The sequence below is a fragment of the Corvus kubaryi genome, unplaced genomic scaffold (assembly GCF_017639235.1).
Source record: "Corvus kubaryi isolate FWS band 111438036 unplaced genomic scaffold, C.kubaryi_AGA036_p1.0 37308, whole genome shotgun sequence".
NCBI classification, from domain to species: Eukaryota; Metazoa; Chordata; class Aves; order Passeriformes; family Corvidae; genus Corvus; species Corvus kubaryi.
This window is the reverse complement of record NW_024581096.1, coordinates 2182225-2202666: the sequence shown is the minus strand read 5'-3', so window position 1 is coordinate 2202666 and position 20442 is coordinate 2182225. Positions and strand designations below refer to the sequence as shown.

The window sequence follows — 20442 nt, the reverse complement described above, 5'->3', positions numbered from 1 at the left end:
GGCCGGGCCGCGCTGGGTGGTGGGGGGCGCTGCGGTGTCGCCGCCGGGCGGGGCCGGCGCGACGCGGGGCCGCCCGCGGGGCAGACCCCGGCGGGGGCCGGGAGGAGCCGGGCTGCTGTGCTGCCTTCTCCCCGTGCACACGGGCTCCCCTGTCCTCGGTGAAAGCTGGTAACATTCTTTCTTCTTCCCCCGGCCTCTGCCCTCTTCCTCCCTTAGGAAAACTCGATTGGATTTAACTTGGGGTCGGAAGAAACTCCTGGCTGCTGGATCTGGTTTAGACGCCCCGACAGATAAGGTAAATGGGGAAGGCTTGGGGTCAGCAGCAACAAAACAACAGAAAAATCCTTCCTCTGGGAAGGGGTGGAGAAAACAAGCAAGGAGTTCACGCATCGTTTTATATCCTGTTTTTGGCCTTCACATTTTGTCTGTGTTTTCCGCCTTGGCCTGCATAGTTTAGCTCTCATTGTGTTTCCTCCCGTCTCGCCTAAACGTGTGAACCGAGGTGCTGGTTTCATGGAGGCAAGGAAAGAATCTGTGAGACCGAAAGTTTTTAATCTCATCGGACACAGAAGTTTCTTTGTTCCGTCCGAGAAGGCACTGAGCTGAAGCTGCGAGACTTCGTAACTGCTGCTTCAGCTCCCTCCCTTCCAAAACGTTTGGTAACTCTGCGAGTATAATTAACTTCTCGGGAAATTAGAAAGTCATGAAGGATGTAGTATGTTTTATTTGATCGAAAGATCTTGAGGCTTTGTGCTTCTTATGTCTGCCTTGTTTTCTGGAATATCGGTTAGTGTCTGGCCGGACTACTTCAGGATTGCTGTTGAGTTTCTTTATAAAAAATGCCCTCCTGGTCATCTGTAAATGTCGCAGTTTTTCCACCCTCGACTGCTGCAGTCACCCGTCTTCTTCCCCTTTGCCCTCTCTGTTCTCAAAGCGATGAGTTGGACTGCTTGTTTTTCAGCTTGTATAGCATAGGTCTCTCCTGCATTTTGATCCTTGTGAAGTTCCTTAAGAATCTTCATTTAAAACAAAATACAAAACAAAACCAAAGCTGATAGCTGGTTGTCTGACTTCTAAGTGCATGCAATCAAAGCTGTTAATGTAGCCTTGTTTGGTTTTAATGATCACTTTCCCCTTTCTGATTTTTCGAAGAACTCCTTTTTGAAGCTGTTGAAGGGGAAAATAAATGTGAGGTTTTGGTGTAAGGTTTCGTACCTCTGGTGCTTGTTATGCCAACTAGATGCGTGTTTATTTCACATGCCTCAAAGAGGCAATTATAGGTTAGTTCTTTCGTGAAGGCAAGGAATTTCTCACGTTGTGAATGTTCAGGATGAGGTAGAAGCCATACCTCTGGAATGTTTGTTCCTATTTGTCAAACTCAGAAGCAACATGTTGGTCAGATAGGATGTGTATGCTTCAGTCTTGCCAGTGTCTGACATGTATTGGTATTTGGGAGTCTTGGACAAAGTAATTTCTGTGCAAAATTTGTAACACTCCTACGTATGTAGTTCTTTAACAACATGGAGTAATTTAGTGCTGTAAGAAAAAGTAATCCAACTCCATCTGTTTGATATACTGTAAGGAAAAATGTCAACTAAAGCGGGTTCAGAGGCTGATAACAAATGATTTGACTTGAAATTTCTAGACTTACCTTTCCAGGCAGCAATAAGGGTTATTCTTAGGCATCAGAAAGGTCTGGACAAAATAAATGGCAGTGAACTTTGCTTTCCTTATGTGGCTGATGCTTGGCAGAAAGTCTGAATAGAGTAATCCTTTTAAAAAGAACCATCCCTTTCCAGAGCAGTGTTTTAGTCCCAATAATGACTGGAGATTCTTGAGGGGAGGGTGAGGAATTGTAGCCGTGCATGACAAATTTAGTTGTAAACCACTATGTTCGTAATCAAGGCAATTTTGTTTCTTTTCAGCCCTTTTGTGTTTCTCATGATGCACTTGATATTTTTCAATGCCATCTAGAAGAATAGTTCTTTGTAGTGGAGGCACAACTTTTTACGCTAGTGTTTTGTCACCATGGTAGCTATGGATAAGGCCCTTTTTAATGATGAAAGTGTAATTCAGTACTGCTTACAGCTCATGGTTATATCATCGAATGCCATTCATGTCGTTGACATAGTTTGGGAGTTATGAAGGGATGTATTCTTTCTTGAGATCAAGGATCTCAACTAAAAATCAGTCTGACATTGATATTCTTATTATGAACAAAATTATTTAAGCTTACACATGGCAGCTCATGTTCTTGAAACAGCACTTTTATAGCTGTGTGTTGATGGCTTGGGGAAATGTTCTTTTGACCTGTCTGGTTCTTACTCATGAATTAAATTAAGCTCAAGTAAACATCACTAATTTTAAGAAGGTATGGTTGCAATCAAAGAGCTAGAAGTTCCAGCATATGGCATACTATGGAACATGATTATCATGAAGATAATGATCATATTAGTGAAAATATGAATAGATCTATCATATGTATAAGCTGTGCAGTAGATAATGCTTAGTGTACACATAAAGCTCTGTAGGGTATTAATTTGCATGTCATGTTCATACAGAGTGGGTGAGAGGGCTCTGTGGAGAAAATATTAATGATTGATAGTTTCTTAGTGTATTAAGCTGATGGTCTCAGTAAACAGTATTATGATTTGTTCTCAGTGGAATTTGCTGAGAGTCTGTAGTCCAAGGCATTAAGAGCCATACTTGGAAGATCAAAGGTAAGGAAAGGCTTACACATGTGTAACGTACATTATACCTTGTATATTAGCAGTACATTCTAGAAATAGAAGGGGATGGGAGCGAATTCCTCAACTTGGCTTTCCTGTAGGGCTGTAATGAATCACTGTCTGTCTGCTTTGCGTTCTTGTTTTGTTTTTGTCCTTCCTGCTCCCAAGCCAAAAGGAAAATCTTTCAGGGAAAATGTTGTGTAGAGATCAAATATTTGATATGTCATACCTTCAGCAGATTCTCCCTGTAGAATAACCTGATCTGCTGAAGAAATGCCTGACATTTAATCCACATAGAGGAATTAGAAATCTAACCTTTTCCAAATGAGTTACTGGTTGAGTTGATGGAAGAGTTACTCATACAGATATGAAAATAGTAGACTGTATTCCTATGTGAGAATGCAGATGTTGATGGTGACATTTGAAATAGATAGTTAAATGAAGATTATCTGGAAAAGGAAGATTTATAAACATTGGTATTTTAGCTTGTCAGCTTTTGAGTAAGTAGAACAATGCGTCAGAGGACACATCTCATATCAGAATGAAAACATTGAAGGTGGGTTGAGTAGTAAATAGCCTGTATTTAACCAAGGGTATGGGAGTTATTTTAAGGATTTTTTTTGTTGTAAAAAGGTTACTTCACTGAAATACAGCTTTCTTGTTGAACTAAGAATATGGTGTTCAGGTATTGTGAGTCAAATCTTAAAAATGTACAATTTCAAAGTAAGGATTTAGGAGAGATTTATGTATCTCGCATCTAATTAAAATGGAAAAAATTGTTATGCAGGAATCAATAGTATTTTTCTTATATAGTAATCTCAGGATAATTGGGCTTTTTCTGCTGCCTTGCCCTCATTGTTGCTGATGAAAAATCGTTAGCACCTGGTGGGCTAATACAATGCTTATTCTTCAAAAGCCACTGGCCTATGGAACTGCACAATGCTTATTCTTTAGGAAGAAGAACTGGAAAGCAACCAGCTCAGTTATGCCAGCTTTTATCAGTTCCCAAGCAGTCAGCTATAACTTTGGGGTTGTTGACCACCAGGGACCACCAAAGAGACCCCCAGGGCAGAAGATGCATGTGTAAAGGGGAGGGAAAATATGTTGATGATTTTGGGGAAATGATTATCATATGTGTGTTTATTCCAGGAAAATCAATGAATATGTATGTAAAATACAGTATATAAACAGGAGCTTTTCCTGTACTCAGCATGCACGGTATTTAGGAGGAGCTATCCTCTCGTGCATCCAGCCAAATAAAGAACGCCTGCTTCTTAATGCAACATTGGTGGTAAGGAGATTTTATTTTTACCGATTTTTGTTAAGTTTTGGTGACCCAGATGGGACCTACTTCTGAACTTCAGTGGATCCAAAGGAGCATCATTAGTGACCAGTTCTTTTTAAGATACTTGTTTCTCTGAGGCGTAAGTTTCAGTACAGGTATTTGAATTATTACTCTTTGTACTTTCCCTAAAGGGGATGCAGAAGCATGATATTTCAATGGTAGGGTGTAATTCCACCTTTAAGAATACATTGTGACTTCGCATAATTGAGAAATAAAACTGAGCAAAGCTCTTACTTTGGTTTAAAGGAAACCAAACTGAAGTGTACTTATGTTGGAAAACATCAGCTTTGCAAGTCTCTTGCCTAGGGTAAAAAGTTTAAGTTAAAAGTTTAAAAGTAAAAGTTTAAATTAAAAAGTAGATTAGTTTCTTTCTGTTCTTGGAAGGAATTTGTAGTTACTTGATACTAAGTGATCACTATGTGTAAGAATAGACAGTGATGATTAAGCAGATTCTGAGGACAATCGAACAATCTTGGCTGCTGTGGAGGTCCTGGTAGTTGTAATAATGTCAGAAGGTAAACAAGCCTTATAAGGCTCAATCTAATTAGATAAGATGGTTTGTATAGGTTGGGTTATAGTTGTCTTGCTGTGAGCTTGTAGTGCTCAAGGGCTACTTCTTGTGTCAGTTGTCTGAGGCCAACCTTAGGAGTGGAAGAAGCTCCGGTGGTTTGAGCTATTAGTAAAAATTACAAATACTTGAAGTGAAACACTTATAATTTAAGTCTTAATTTGGAATCCATGTTTTTTTCCTGCAAAGTGGTCAGGGCTCTATTCTCCTTACTGGAGAAAGCTCCAATCCCAATAAATAAATAAATTCAAAATATTTGAAGTTCTGATACTAAAAACAGATGCAGAAGGATGGTCTTGGTTTTTGAAGTAAAGTGCTTTGAGTTTTACTGCTGCCTTTGGAGTCTTCTCACCAGTTTTCAACTCCAGTTGGCATGAGAAGTTCCTGTAGCAGCTGCATAAGGGGTTCCATCTTCCTAGACAGTTATGGAAGAGAAGTTTCATCCTTTGTCCTCTGTCCCGTGATGTAGGGTATGTGATTAGTATCTTTGCAGAAATGATTTCTTCAGCCTTCCTTGCTCTCCTTGTCCTTGGAGTTTTTCAGTATGTATCTTTCAAGACTTCCAAGTTTTGAGAAGCAGAAGAGAGGGCATAGGTGCTTTAAGCTACATCAGTGCATGTACAGAAGCATCTGAAATGTGGTGCCAGATGATTGAGTGTCATTCACAGATTGAGTGTCACATCCAGAATGACTGTAGATAGCATTGTAAGTGTTTTAATGGTGGAAAGTGTTTCCAGGCTTCTGATAGACTGCTAAGATTTGAGAGCTGCTGCTTTTTCCCCAGGTGACTGTTGTCTGCCTGGCATTACTCTACCAGAGAGGAAAAATAATAGTTTAGAAGAGCAATCCAACTGTCAGCAATTTGAGCAAGTTACTGCAGGTCTTTTGTCTTACAAGTAACCCTGAAGATATCATGGCGTTTTATATTTGAGGCTGGGTATCGGAGAACATTTATTATTGTGATTTACAGGGGGTTTTTTTGTCTGTGGAAAGATGTTGCTTAAAAATCTGTATGTACTTATGCATGCTTGTGGTTAAGACAACATAAAGCTTGGCTGCAGTAGTATTTAGAAGACTGAGGCCTGTATTTTCAGTAAAATTAAACCGAAAAGTGTGTCAACATAGCAGTCTAAATCTTTAGTGACTTAAATGCTTTGCAAATGCTCAGTCTCCATGCTTATGCTACTGAGTGTAATATTTAGATGTTTCATTTACTTAGGTTCCACTTTGGCCTTTGAGGTAGGTCTAGTTGAAGGAGGATCAGTGAACATGCTGACAACAGATAGTGTTCACTGATCTCCTGCTGCTGGTATGTTTGCTTGCTGTGGCATGTTTGTATGTGGTGGCCTGGAATGTGAGGTTGGTAGTTAGCTCCTTTTAGGAGAACATACTAATTTTGGGTTACTTCTGGTCACATAATCGTATGTGGTGCTAACCCTGGAGCTCTGTTGGTTATTTAATTTCTGAACTGCTCTATATTTTTTAGGGATTGGCAGTAAAGTTCATCACTGAGGGAGAAAATTCAAAAGTTCACTTCTTCCTGATTCATACCTCTTCAGTTTTTACACCCTTTATGTCTGCTATGCTGTAGTAAACTTACACATAGTGATTTATTCTAAGTAACTAATGAGTTCTTTAAACTTGGAGGAGTTACAGGCAAAGGGAATTGAGTGTGCAGTGCTAGAAAATAGTATTTGGAGCAAACCTACAATTTTACTTGTGACTTTTCTCAGGTCACTGTTGTTGGTTCGCATATGGGTGTCAGGAAACTGTTAAAAACAAGGTGACAAATATTAATGACTCTAAGTAAGAAGAAGTGAAAAAGGATGGAAATAGACATGTTAAACCATCTTCTCAGAATGTGACAGGGAGTGAAAATAGTTGGAACTCAGAATTTGTCAATCCATCTGGCTCTGATCCTGATGGATACGATCAGAGACATTGATAGGGGAGAAGAAAAAGCCTTCAGAGCTTTACTATTTTACTATAAAATTGTTCATCTATATCTTATTTGTGTTTTTTAGGAGGGTTTTGTTTTCCTGAACAATGTTTTGTGAGGGTGTGGGCCTTCTGTGACTATCAGACAATCCTGTTCTTCCAGTATGTTATTTTTAATTTACATGTTAAGGCTTTGGGTCTGCTACCAGGTATTTAACCTAACTAAACGAAAATGAAAGTAATACAAGTACTAGGAAAGCAAGATATACTTAAAATAGATTTTAAAAGACTTGAGGTTCATTTACTCTTTCATTTGTATTTATCTGGGTGAGTTCATCAATTTTTCAGGGAGGATTTATTTTGTTTTGCTTTACTGAAACAAAGCAGAAGAAATGCTGAGGATTCTGGAATCATTCTGTGGTTTTGCAATGCTTTTTTTACTAGAAAAAGATCGTAAAGCAGGCAAACATTTCTGTGGGATTTTTCTGTGGGAAACTGTGGGATCTGTTGGAGACGTATTGTCAAGATTTCAAATGTCCTGACTGTAGTCTTTCACGACATCAGTTACTGAATTGGTTTTGCAGAGCAAATGGTGACACATCAAGAGAAAGATTGTGGCCTTGTCAATGGAGCAGGTTAGGAGAAAGCGTTAGAGTGGGAGAGAAACGTGTTTAATCAATATTTTTGTCTTATTCTCTTTCTTGCTTTGCTTCTCCCTTTACATAAACTAACCAATGAAGAACCAACAAATTGTTCCTTAACCTTTTAAAAACAGTACTTCCTCTCGTCTGTGGAGTGAGTCCCTGCTTATTTCCACTGAATTTAAATATGTATTTGCTCATTTTAGATCCATAGCTCACGCATCATTCCACTTGTGTTGAATCTTGACCAAATTTTCAATTTCAGCTTCAGACTATGAAAGATCTACAGAGGAATAACTTTCCCTCAAAATCGGAATGTTACTCATTTCCCCCAGTTTTGTATTAACTTGGTTTTAATCTTTGAGAAGTCTGAAGTATACACTGGACAGTTCAAATTATTGGAAATCGCAGCTATGAAATTCTCTGAAATTCCTACGTTGTCTTCCTCAGTCAGTTTTTCCTATTCTGAGAAAAGAGGGTGACGTAGTAATAGCAAACCAGTATGGCACTGTCCCACTTTTTACTGCAGTAGTGTCAAAGTATTTTTTTCTTTATTTTTTTCTCATGCTGGAAAGCACAGTGTGTTAGAAGTTAAGTAACACTTAAAGTTATTATTAAATCAACTTTGAATTCAGTTTTGAGGCTGTAATTAGCATTTTGATGAGAAAGAAGACTCTTTAGTTCATCTTAAATCTCCTGTCAGGTGAAAAACTTGGTTTTGGCTTCTGATAGTGAATTATTATCTCTATTGAAAACAACACTTTTAAGAGGAAGTGTACTTAAATATAATTGTCTAAATTCTAAGTTATTCATAAAAATTTTATTCTAAGCAGTAAACTATTGTTCTTCCCTATCTAAAGAGGCGAAAGTACTTAAGAAACCATTCAAGAATAGCTTTCTTCTAATTTTTTTGTATCAGTTGCTTATTTTACCTGCAAAATGCCTGATAGACTAAAATAAAAATAACGTAACAGCTCTCTTTTCTTTAATCATCATCCATTCACTTAAAGGGATGCAACACTAAGTAAAGGAAAAGACAATTTAGTACAAAAATACTAACTTAAATGTTTCATCACTGTGTTGGGAATGAAAAGAGATTATAAATTGGCAAAAATCAAATATGCATTGTGAGAGAAAAGCTGAGTGAATAGAGGACAAGAATAATGGTGCTTATGCACACGGAAGATTGAAGAGTGTTGTAGTTAGAACCACAGCCAGTGCAGAGAGGAGTAATTCTTCTGCATCACCATTGTGAACAGCTAATTGGGATGTATCAGGATCTGTGTAGTGGTTGTAGAATTAATGTAACGAAGAACAACAGGCAGAGCTAAGTAGGTTCAGGGGTTTCTTTATATGTCCAGGACAGTAACTCTTAAAACTGCTAAGAATAGTGTTGAGGTAATATGTGGCATAATCATTGTATAAACTAGAGGGACAAGATACTTAGAGTCTGGAAAATACAGCCTTTTGTTTTGTTTTGTTTTTTTGAACCTTTGCTTTTTTAAAAAATAGTGGCTGCTCCTTATTGTAGCAGTGAAAAAGCTGTATTAAAGTAAAACTTTTTAAAGCTGCATTGTGAATAAAAGCTTCTGGTTTTAGTACTGCATTTTATATTAAACATGTAAGAACAAAAACCAAACCAGCTTGTTGAAGTGGATAATACTTAGAACACAGAGACAGAAGTGTTCTTTAAAGGGGGAGGAATTATAAAATGAAATGGAAGTCTAGTTCTATCTACTATTTCTCTTCAAGCAGTAGCTTCCATTAGGGCACTGCATAGTTTTTTAAGTGTTGGAATGCATATTTATTTGTGGTTTTTGGTAGGATATATATTTTTTTGAAATCTACCAAATTCAAAATGGGGAATGAACATACATACCCGCATGTACTTCCTTTGAACTCCATTTATCTTTCTGTTACCATAGATGGAGTTACGTAACCTGGATTTGGTGCAGCAGTGTTTTCTGAGTGTGGTTCTTCCTTCCCCTCCCATGGACCCAGTATCTGCTTACTTTGTATCTCGGGTGTTCTGGGCCTGCTGTGTTCTTCTGACCTCTGTTGTTTGATCTGTCCTAGGTTTAGGCAGGAATTCTGGCAATTGCATTTTTGAGGGGGCATGCATGTAAGGCAGAGCATCAGGGCCTGGGGTTTTATGTGTGGACATAAAATTTAGTAAGCAAAATAATTAATTTATATAACCAGTAATCTTCTAATAATAAATGGTTTCTTTTTTAAATTATCTTTTCCCCTTTCTGTTTTCTGTGCTGACCTGTTTTGTGTTGCAGATCACCTGAATTTATCTGCAGCCAATTACGTGCAGAGTCTGATTAATGGATGAGAACTTTTATAGTTAAATACTGCATATTTACAGCAGTGCAGCTTGCTTGTCAAAAACCTTTGGTATCTGCTGCAGATGGCTGCATAGTCTTAAGGAGTGGCTTCCTGGCTGCATTGTACATGAAGTGCCAAACACTGAGAGCAGTTTTGTTCTGGAATGCCAAAATACATTAAATCCATTCAGGAAGCAACATATGTCAAACGAATAAAAATATCATATTCATGTGAAATAGAATGTGGTGATTATGTTTTTCAAACCTATTTTATTTCCTGAGTTAAGGGCTTAAAAAGGACTTTTTGTAGTGAGGATGGTATTAAATACCAATTGCTGACTTACACTGTTAGCATTTTCACTACTGTTTGTTTCCCCAGCCCCTATTTTTTCTTTGTTTTATGTATGCCATAGATGGAAGTTGAAACCAGGAGTCTATCAATAAGGATGAAGAAATAGGAAAAAAATAATTATGTTTTCCTCCTTGGATATATAGGCCTGTGCACAGTATACAGGTGTTTGGTGGGTGATTTGGTTTACTTCGTTCTTTGGAGGTTTTGGTTTTATTTTGGTTGGTTGGTTGTTTTTTTTTTAAGGCTAGTAGCATATGTGTTTCTTTACAGCACTGTGAGAGAAGTATATCAACCATGGTTGATAGAAATAAGCAGTGAAAGATTTTGCTTCTGCCCAGTGTCTAATTCCAACAAGTTCTCAAGACAAGGAGTAAGAACATTTACAACTAATAGCTCCAAATATTGCAGAGTTTATAAAGACACAAGCCCAAGGCCTAGCATTTTGTTGCTTATTATTCCATATTGGCAAAGTAGGTGGTAGCTAGAAAAATACGTGTGTATCTAGAATCTGTAATTTCATCATGATTAGTTTCTAACTAATATATTGCACAATTTTTACTTACCTGAAATAATTTAAAAGCCTTTAAAAGCCTCTTTAAGCCAGAGGAACGAAGTACATATCTTCTAAGGAAATTTTGCTTGTTCTTTCTGAATGTTTTTCTCTTGTTTGTTCTTTCTGTTCAATCACTATGATTAGAAGTGGAGGTAAAAATTAACTTTAGTAAATTAACTTATGTAACATCCTAATTGCTGTTCAGTCTTGTGTAAGAAATGAGAGGTCCCGGAAAGAGAAGACAGGGCAAGTGTTTTGCTTTCATAGCTGTGGAAGGCATGGATTTGTTTAAAACAAGCATTTAGTAATAGAGTAGCTTCACATGAAGCAGAGGCTGTAGCGGAGGCCATAACTACTGTAATTTCTGTGCTTTTTTGGAGTGATTGTAAGACATCAGTTGTGAAGCAGTGTTGGAAGCTTGATATGTTCTTGTCTCTTGGATTGAAAAAGGAGGTGCTGCTGTGTTTGTTTTCTGGTTTAAATTCCACTTCCTGAGATTTTCAGCTGTCCCATGGTAATGGTACCACCATTTAAAGATGTGCTTATCTGCTGAGAGATGAGGTAAATCCTGGAGTTGCCTGTTTGTATTTTGGACCAAGTCAGCTGGGTTATTGCCGGCTTTTGTATTTGTTCTGGCAGTCCAATTGCCTTCTCTGATCCTGGTGTGTGTTAGTTTGATTGGTCTCAGCCTTCTTTGCAATAGTTATGAGAAAATCTATAGAAACATGTTCCAGTATACCTGAGCTTTCCTCCTCCTCCTCAGCCTTTGTTCTTCTTTGAAGTGTGATGTTTATCTTCATTCTAATCACCAAATCTTGTGTTTTGTGAAGGAGTAGTGGTCCTGCTAGCCACAGGGGGGTGTGACCTGTTCAAGCACAGTTAATTCCAGTGTTTCTGCTTGTCTCCCAGCTATCAGTGGCTACCGGAGGGTTCTGTAGCTATTGAATTGTAGGAAGTACCAGAAGTATTAAGACAAAGAAATGTTTTCTCAGGTCTATGTTTTCCTTTCGTTCTTTTGTGTATCTGAAATGTACTTCAGGTGTACAACCAAGTATCTATGGGCATCCTGCTCCTCCCTGCACCTTAGAACTATCTGTTAATTCTGTTGAGTCTGGCCTGGTTTGCTGATATTTTCAGTGTGAAATACCAAGTTAAATCTTACTTGCAATTTAGCCCTTGTCATCATCAGTAGCAGGAATTAATTTTCAAACAGACTTGGAAATTAGTTCACATGCCTCTGTTCAAATTGGATGTGCTACTAGCATAGTGTTGATGCAGTCCTCCACAAAGCATAATCTTGACACAAAATTGTCAAGATTATGCTTTGGATAATGCAAATGGAACATGCCTTTGGAACATGCAAATGTTACAAATTGCAGTGTACTTGCAACAAATACAATATATTGTCTTTTCTCACTCTTTAACCAACTGAAACTGTCATCAAAGCACTTGTCATTTCTGGTTTTAATAGACAAATTATGCTAGGGATTCTACAGGGGTTTTTTTGCCTCCTTGCATTTATTCCAAAATTCTTTTCTAAGATTTTTCTCTGCTGTTGGTTGTAAATATCTATTTTATACCTCTCCGTTTAAACAGTTGTGTTGTTTCATCTTTGGTTGTTTTGTTTCTTTTTAAGGTACTGTGTAACTTAATTTTACTGTATGATTTAATTAACCATGACATATAACTTTTGACTTTTGAAAGCATATTGACTGTTATGCTTTGTTTCATCCTTTCTTGTGGTTTCTCCCTGAATATGTCCCTTCTCCTTAGGCTCTCCAAGACCTTGGTAATGTTGATTTGGAAGCAGACCAGAAGACAGCATCATTGAAGGATTTTTTTAAATGAAAAAAACCTGTTTCTATTTCTTCTTATCAATATTTACTATTAAGTCTTTTTTTGAGGCGCATGGTGTGGGTGGCTCTAAGTTAATCAGTTAGTAGGATGGGATGTAGAAGAGGAATTTAGATGAGAAACTTGGGTGCACTGTAGAGACTGGTTTCATCCATACCAATTACTAACATTGCTTTACATCCAAACATCTGAGGGTTAATAGAAAATGTCTTATTTTATGGGCTTGATTTAGGACAAATCACCTTTACCGTCAAGATTGGAAATAAGTTGCATTCTGCTCTAAGTCATGGGCATCACCTATTATAAAGTGGCAGCTTTCTGATGCTCTAGGAAGAACTGCATTTTGTGTATCTTCACTTACATTTTAAGAACAGTGGGACGTGAAAGATACGTCTAGATCAGTGACACTGTTGTGTACATAAATATCAATTTTTGTAAATCTATTCAGTGTATCTATGGCTTGAATTACGGGTTGATACTAACTGAATATTTTAAAAAAAAATTTTAATGTTAGTATTAGGCTGAAGTGAAAAACTGAGACTTTCTGTCAATAGTGGCTCTTTACAAAGCACTTCCTTGTATTGGTCACTTTGGAATTTAAAAAGGGTTTTTGCTTTGGTTAAAAGAAAGTAAATGTATGTAAATTTTGAACTTACCATGTTGGGGATGGCCATATACTTTTGTGTGCTTTATTCCCATTCCTTCAAGTATTTAGTAAATTGAAAGCATTGCTTTGTAGGCAAGTAATTGACTTTTTGTTGCAAAAACATGCACAGCACATGCTAAGCAACAGTGTCTTGAGGTTCAGACCACATCCTCTGAAAATTTCTTTCAGTTCTGTACAGTATAGCTTACTGATACAGTCAGTGTCCGGACCAACCTGTTTACTGGATTGACGGAGCATCCTTGTTTCTTCTTGGCTGCCTGTAGATATTTAGCATGGCAAATTTTTCTTTTTTTAATTACTCCCTCCTGCCCCCTCTACCAAAACTATGAATCCAAGGCAGACTAAATTATAAATGTGACACGCATAAATGAATTTTGCCGTCAGCTTCTGCTGTTGTGAGCATTAAAATATGCTTGCATATGGTTTTTGATACATCTTTTTTGTACTAAAAGAAAAATACCAGTAATAATCAAGTTATCACCTTTACTTTAAAGGAGTCTTAATTTATAAAGCCTGTGACTAAATGTCTAGTCTTACATTGTGCTGCAACTCCTCTGCATGCATCTGCTTTGCTTCTGGTGTGGTTCTTTGCATTAGAAAGAAGACAAGGTACTGAAGGTGAAGGCAAGGTATTGAAGGTGGAGACATGGTACTGAAAGTCAGTGAGTTGTTGAGCAAACTGATCTTAAAAAAAAAAACTTCTCCCCGATGTCTTGCAGTTTAGGCTTTTTGGATCAGTTACTGATTGAACTTCCAGTGTGGTTATGCAAACCCTAGCTGTAATAAAAGGCAGGTTTTGTTAAAGGCAGCTTAAAAGGCAGAGAGAAAAGCAGAGATTACTCTTGCTTCAGCAGGCTCTAGTTTGAATTTTGCACAATGGAGATTGACTTGCCTTTTGAGTTCCAGTGGCTGGTTTGGAGTAGTCTTCCACTTACCCACAGTAAATGTAAATGTTGCTATTCATCATCAGTGATTTGATCCTTGATAATACATACATAAAAGTCAAGAGTGTACTTAAAAACTGGGATACTTACCCAGTTACATCTCTTTTTGGGCAGATTTAAAGTTTACCACCTCCCATCTCTCCTGCTTTTTCTTGCCATAGATTGACTTGCAGACTTGAGACAGTAGGATGGGAATTTAATGTTTCTCTGTAAAATGGTTTTTAATTGCTGCAGGAGTGTGAAATAACTAACTATGGAAAAGGAGAAGCAACAATGAAGTCCTTTTCTCCTGAAGGCTATGTTTCAGAGCACTTGCTTTTGACACTTACATATCTAGCCTCTTTAGTTCATTGGGATTTCTGGTGGCTTTGTGTTTTTCATTATCTAGAGGGATCTCTTGATTGAAATGTGTAGGTCAGCAGTATTTGAATGTGGCATGCTCTGCCTTCAGATTAGACCTCTAGGCTAGTATGACTGGAGAACTGACAGGTGATGGGCAGTTGGTGTGATTAGTAAACAAGTTCATATGTTATGTATTATAACAAAATGATGGACTCAGAAATGTCTGTCACAGTGTGCAATGCCTTTAAAGTATTTTACTTTTTCATTTCAGGTGGGCAGGGTAGAATCGCCTTCATTCATGGAGGAATTAAAAGTGCAAGATAATTTAGGGGGCAGAGGATGGAAGAATAGAAGACATTTAGCTTGATCGTTTTCAGATCTTCTGGGAAGGTTGCCAGCTGCGTGTGGAAGTGCTGTAGGGCTGTAGTGAGGAGCCATGTATAGTGGCCTCACTTGACTGTATTGCAGGCATGAAATGCAGGTGACTTCTGATCTTTCCCTCCTCTAGCCAGAAGGGCCAAGCCCCTATATTAGGGAGGAGGTGGCACTCATGGGCATGAGGTAAACAGAAACAGCTGGTATTTGTGCTGTTACCCACTTTTTAAGACTCTGATACTCTGGTTATCTCTGCTTCTCTGGAGAGAGTTCTGTGATCTATTAAAGCACTAGTGAATTTAAAATGTATTTCTTGTTATCTGACTTTAAATTGCTCCCTACAATGCCCTTCTTAGAGTCATCACATGACAGACCTTTAAACTGAGTTGTGAGGACTTCTTCCTTCTCCAGGCACACCAGTGTTAGTAGCAATTACATCTGTGAGAGAGCTTAGCTGAACACTGCCTGCTTACTGGACTACTAAGGCATCAAATGGATAGTTCTCAATACATCCTTAAGCAGTTAAGGTATTTCTCATGACAGCAGTTGTCTATTTGTATGTCCTGCTCTTTAATCTGCAAAATAACAGTTTATCTTCTGGCTGATTGGTAAGTATTTGATGTAGTGTTTCAGGGGAAATAGTGATTGCTGTAAGATAATTTATTTTCCTAGGGTTCAGAGATAGGAAAAAAGCTCAGAATATATTAAGTCCCAAATTATCTTGAATATTGTATTTGGGAAGATAACGTAGGTATTAGGCTTATTCTTTCAAATTATGTAGTACAAGGATTAAGCTATGCAGGATTTGGAGATACTGAATTCTTCCTGAAGGTGGTTTCTAAATTATGATCTTCTGCATACTTGAGAGTAACTAGTATGATGATATTCATTTCTCTGGGACTGGAATTTTGAAAATGTGATGCAAAGGTTGATTGTTTCTTTTCCTTCCCTTACCCCAGACTGAAAATACACTAGGATTTTTTTCTTAAATGCATGCATAGTCTAGTTAGTTATTAAGACACTGAAGTGACTGTTGACCTTGCAAATGAGCGTGGAAAAAGTTGCGCATTTTATGTTTCCTTCATATGTTATTTCAGTTGTGAGAGTCTATCTGTAATAAGAATCTAGAGTGTGGTAAATTGGAATTGACTTTGAACCTGAGGGCAAGTGTATCTCCTTTTGGTAGTTTCATGTTTGCATTAATCCCTCCCCTTGTAAGTGAATGTGGGACTGAAATACTATCAACTGCATTCATTTCTTGTGTTTCTAAAGTTATCTTTCTCCTGTATTTTTTCCACTTAAACCAGAAAGATTTGGTTTTTGTTTTGGTGTTTTTTTTTTTTTTTTTTTTTTGATGCTGCAGTTTTGGGATTTTGGGGAAGAGTCGGATTTTGAGGGACTGGCATGTAGTCTCAGTGCATCTGGCATGTCTTAAAATGCTGGGCAGAAAAGGTCTCTGAAAGATAACTGTATGTATTTTTACATTTATTCTGCTGTGTGATTAGAATACAAATTGAACACTGCTTTTTAGGTGTATTTGCCTGTATTTATATCTCTGTATCTTGAAGTAAGGAGGGGTATGGGGGAAAGGCTATTTTAAGATCAATAAAAATGACTTGTTCTCTCTCTGCTAAGATCATGTATTTTCTGGTATCAGTCCTGGCACTTGGATATGAACTGTGAGTCTTGCATGCTGGAATTATAGCCAGTAGTGAGGCTGAGCTTAGTGACATTAACATGTACTGCTGGAGTGGGTTCCTTTCCACCCTTCCCCTTGAGTCATTGATCTAGAGAAGAATTTAGGATCCAAGGCAGAATTTAAGTGTTAAGGTTGCGTACAAATCAGTCAGCTACTCAACATCAAGTATTTAAGCTCACAAAGTATCTGCAAGTTGATGCCCTCTCCTCCCAATCACGTGGCTTCCAATAACCAGCTCATCTTTTAACACTTTGAAGGATAGTAGTCAAGTGTGTTTAAGCACTTATTACAGGGGTTTTTTTTAAAGTAAAATAAATACATATCAAAACAACTTCTTGTAATGTAGGCTAAATAATTTTTATATGTTATCTGTAATTATATGCATCCTCTGTTTGTCCGACCTAATGGAAAAAAATATACAAAGTATTTGTTTGCTTTCAGAAAGCAATTGAGGAGAGCTTTTTATTCAGTTCATGCCCAACCGCATTAATGTAGTTGCTAAATTATTGATTTTGTATGTGCACTGCTAGTAATTATGCTCATGAATTCCTAAGTTCATATTTTTCTATTATTTGGATTCAGCTAAACCATGCTTAACAAAAATTTAAGTAGCGTTTTTAAGATTGTCATGGTAGATGAAGAAAGTGGAGGGGAAGAATCCTGTGGTAATAAATGATTTTTTTTCCTGTTCATTGTGAAAGCAAAATGTTAGCTTTTATGCACAGATCTACTGATTCAGTAGAACTGACTTAATAAATATCTCAAATAGTTTTTTTTATAATATTAAACCTTGATTAGTAGAATATTTCTAAATTAGTTTTGCTGCTTTAAGTGATCTTTTCCATTGCTCACTGCTGTCAGTAGTTGCTCTTGCTAAGATAGTGGTATGATGATGTTTCTTGGCTCTGGGTGGAAATGAAAGTAGCCTCCATTGTGGTGTTCCATCTGGCATCTTTTTCCAGTACGCTTAGCCAAAGTGATAGATATCCTTGGTTTATAATGTAATATTACCAGTCATTTTAGTGTAGGCTCTAGGATACATTCTTGCAGACTCTTAAGTGCTTGATAGAAGTACTAACTGCACCTAATTTTTCAAAGTACTTAAACAAAATTCCGTATATATAAGCAGACCCTGATCATTCATGTCATATATTGAAAAAACTGAGTAACAGTAACAGGGGACTGGAAACAGTAAAATGGAAAAAAATTGTTCTGAGTTTTAAGTCACTTTATTTTTGAAATGCAGCATGGCTTTCACAAGTGTGATAGTGGAGTTAAATCCAAGTTGATTCTTCTCCTAATTGTCTTTGCAGCCACAAAGGCTCCAAGATATTGTCTACAAGGGGTGATTTTAGGTATTCAACAGCACAAATCTGTCTAGTTCTGGAAAGTCCTGGTTGTTAATAACTGTTGTGAAAGGAGTTTATAACTCAAATGTAATATGGGTCGTTTTTCATATAGTGACCTGCCCATCAGCCATTTCAGTTGAAATGGCTTGTTGGTATTAATTAGGTAGTGTGTTTCAATTAAAAATTACACGTCTCTGATAATGAAAAAGCCGGAAGTAGAGTGTAGCCTTAGTTCTACTTACTTTCTAACTTACCCTGCTGGGGGGGAAAACTGGCCTTAGGAGAAGAAGTGTCAAAAGTCTTTCTTCTAACAATGTGCAAAATTCTTATTTTCTTACTCCTCCTCAACCCTTAACTTTTGGAGTCTAGTTTACCACTGAGCACTTGTATTGTGCATGCCCGGTAGTCAAAAACTTGAACAGGTAATCTGGAAGAGACAGCATGTTCAACAGTCCATTCTTTATCTATAAAGGTGCCACTTACATCTCAAATTGAACTGAATCTTCTCTGGAAGATTTCAAGACGAGAGAAGGAAGTTAGTCTGCTCTCCTTGGTTAAGACCTGAGAAAGCTATTCCAGGCTTTACATCATAGACCGTCAGTTCCTGAACAGGGTGTGTATGAAGGGAGTTGCTGGCTAGATATAAACTTGATTTAATGCAATACTTCTGTTAGTATTTTCAGCCATGCAAGAATTTTGGCTGTAGGTGGGAAAGCAGTAGGAAAATTTTAGAAGGGAAGTTCTAGAGCCGCCACTTTAAGGGTCAGCAACCCAATTTTTTTTATTCCTGAGAAAGCCAGGAAAGTAGCAGTGCAGTCATCAACTGTGGCATCCTTTAGAGTTTCTGTTTGAGGTGGCCATGGCACCATGGGGAGCTGATACCTGCAACGTTTTGGAAAAGGTAGCTGAGATCTGTTAAACAGCTGTGTTACTATGGATGGTTTAGGGTTTGTGAAATCTCGGTGTTTTGACAGTGGCAGAAACACTTCTTTTATTGACAATTCTGTTGCTGCTGTTTGTCTTAGAAACTTTAGGAATCATGAAACTCGGTTTTGTGGCTGTATATTAAGTGCTAATCAGGATCTGATGTCCTGAAGAACAGTTTATTTCAGGAAAGATTCCATTTGTCAACATAGAAACCTAGATTTATTAGACCTTTTTTCTTTTTGGTGGGATGTATTTGCTGTTTTAAAAACAGATGAGAAACCATTCTTCTGTATTTTGGCACTTTATTTGAACTGGCTTCAACAAATGTCACCAAGATGAGGCCATGGATGTGTTCCACATGCATCCTATATTTACTGCATACAGGACCACATAGTAAAATTTGTATCCTCAACATACAGAGTGTATGTCAATATTTCACAAATCTCACCAGGCGGAGTAAGCTTCTGAGAAACAGATCCAACTACTTGTAAGTGTCTCCACTCTTGCCAATAGCTGTGGCTGCAGACTTTCAATAAAATCTCATGTTAAGCTAAATGAAGGCAGCTGGTAGGTTTAGTTGAAATAGTTGAAGCTTTTTTTAAAGACTCATCTGTTGCAGTGAGTTTTATTTCCCCATGAGGACTGTGGGAGCATTTGTGTCTGTGTGGGTGGTATAGATTCTTTCTATATATTCTCTTTCAGAGAACATGCTTGAGATTGACCACAACTGTAGTGCTTTGAGAGGAGGTTGTTCATTTGAGGTCCCACGCTTAACTTCTTGCTGGTTTTGGTTACATTTTGTTAATCTGATAATTGACTCCATTCATACAAATAACAGGGAGCTGAACTCTAGCTTGCTAGCAGTGTATGTGTTTCACTTTTGGCTGCCATAGAAGGAAGAAATGATAATCAGTTCTACCTTTTCTGTGTTTTGACACACTGCTTTTTCTGTTTGCATTATGTTCAGATTTGACAAAGAATAAAAATGCATGTTGGTAGAATGGTGGTTGTTGTGGTAAGCTACATATTACTGCGTCTGTGTTGTCTGTGTTTGATTCTGGTGTAGAACAAAGTAAATGTGTAGATTTGAAACTGTCTTAGTTTTGTGCAAGGCCGCTTACACACATCATTTTGAAAACACTTCTTAATTCTCTTTCACAGATCCATGTGGATGGTTTAATAAACTGTTCGACGTCCTGGTGAATCTGTGGTGCCAGTTGAGAAACTGATTCAGGCTCCTATGGTGTAAATTATCAGTGGTGGAGTAATTTGGGTAGGTGACTGTCCAAATGTGTTAAAGGAGATAAGGGGAAATAAATGTTTTGGGCACACTTTTTGTTTCAGTTACACTCTTAAGTGTGCTATTAACATCCTCTCTCACCCACACATGTAAGAATGACAAAGTTTTAACTGCTGAATTTGTATTACAGTAGCTTGTAGGGATGATGATTAATAAATATGAATTGGGGTTGCTTTCCCTCAAGGGGTGCTGGGATTATTCACTGGGTTGGCAGTCTGGTGCACTTGAGTCACAGAGCATGGTCTGTTTGCATTTTAAAGTTGGTACAGCTCTCTGTTAGCACTTGTGTAGAGGTAACCTGACTTCCATTGCTTCTACTCTATTTTTCTGCATTGTTTGAATTAATTACCCATTTTATGGTAATGTATTCAGGTAGCTTTGTGCAAAAAATAAAAGGAGTTTCAAACAAATACTTCTTCCTTGGATAAGCTGACTTAGATGCTGTTATTCTATCTAGAGAAAGGTTAGAGTGATTTGGGTTGGTTTTATTTTTGTTTTGGGGGAATCAACTTTTTTTTTTCAGTTGCAT

At 37.7% G+C, this 20442-nt stretch overlaps 1 protein-coding gene across 9 annotated transcripts in view; it reads left to right on the top strand.

Annotated features, from left to right (window-relative positions):
• The window catches only part of ERBIN (erbb2 interacting protein), a 119734-nt gene that overhangs the window by 688 nt on the left and 98604 nt on the right, over positions 1–20442 (top strand). For 5 of the 9 annotated variants that reach the window (XM_042028222.1, XM_042028224.1, XM_042028228.1 and 2 more), the window contains exons 1-2: positions 83–295; positions 19775–19886. The gene's annotated coding sequence lies outside the window, so the exon portion shown is untranslated. Of the gene's footprint in view, positions 1–81; positions 296–19774; positions 19887–20442 lie in introns of those variants that run through there. The other 4 variants (XM_042028229.1, XM_042028225.1, XR_006016105.1 and 1 more) reach the window with 3 other exon arrangements.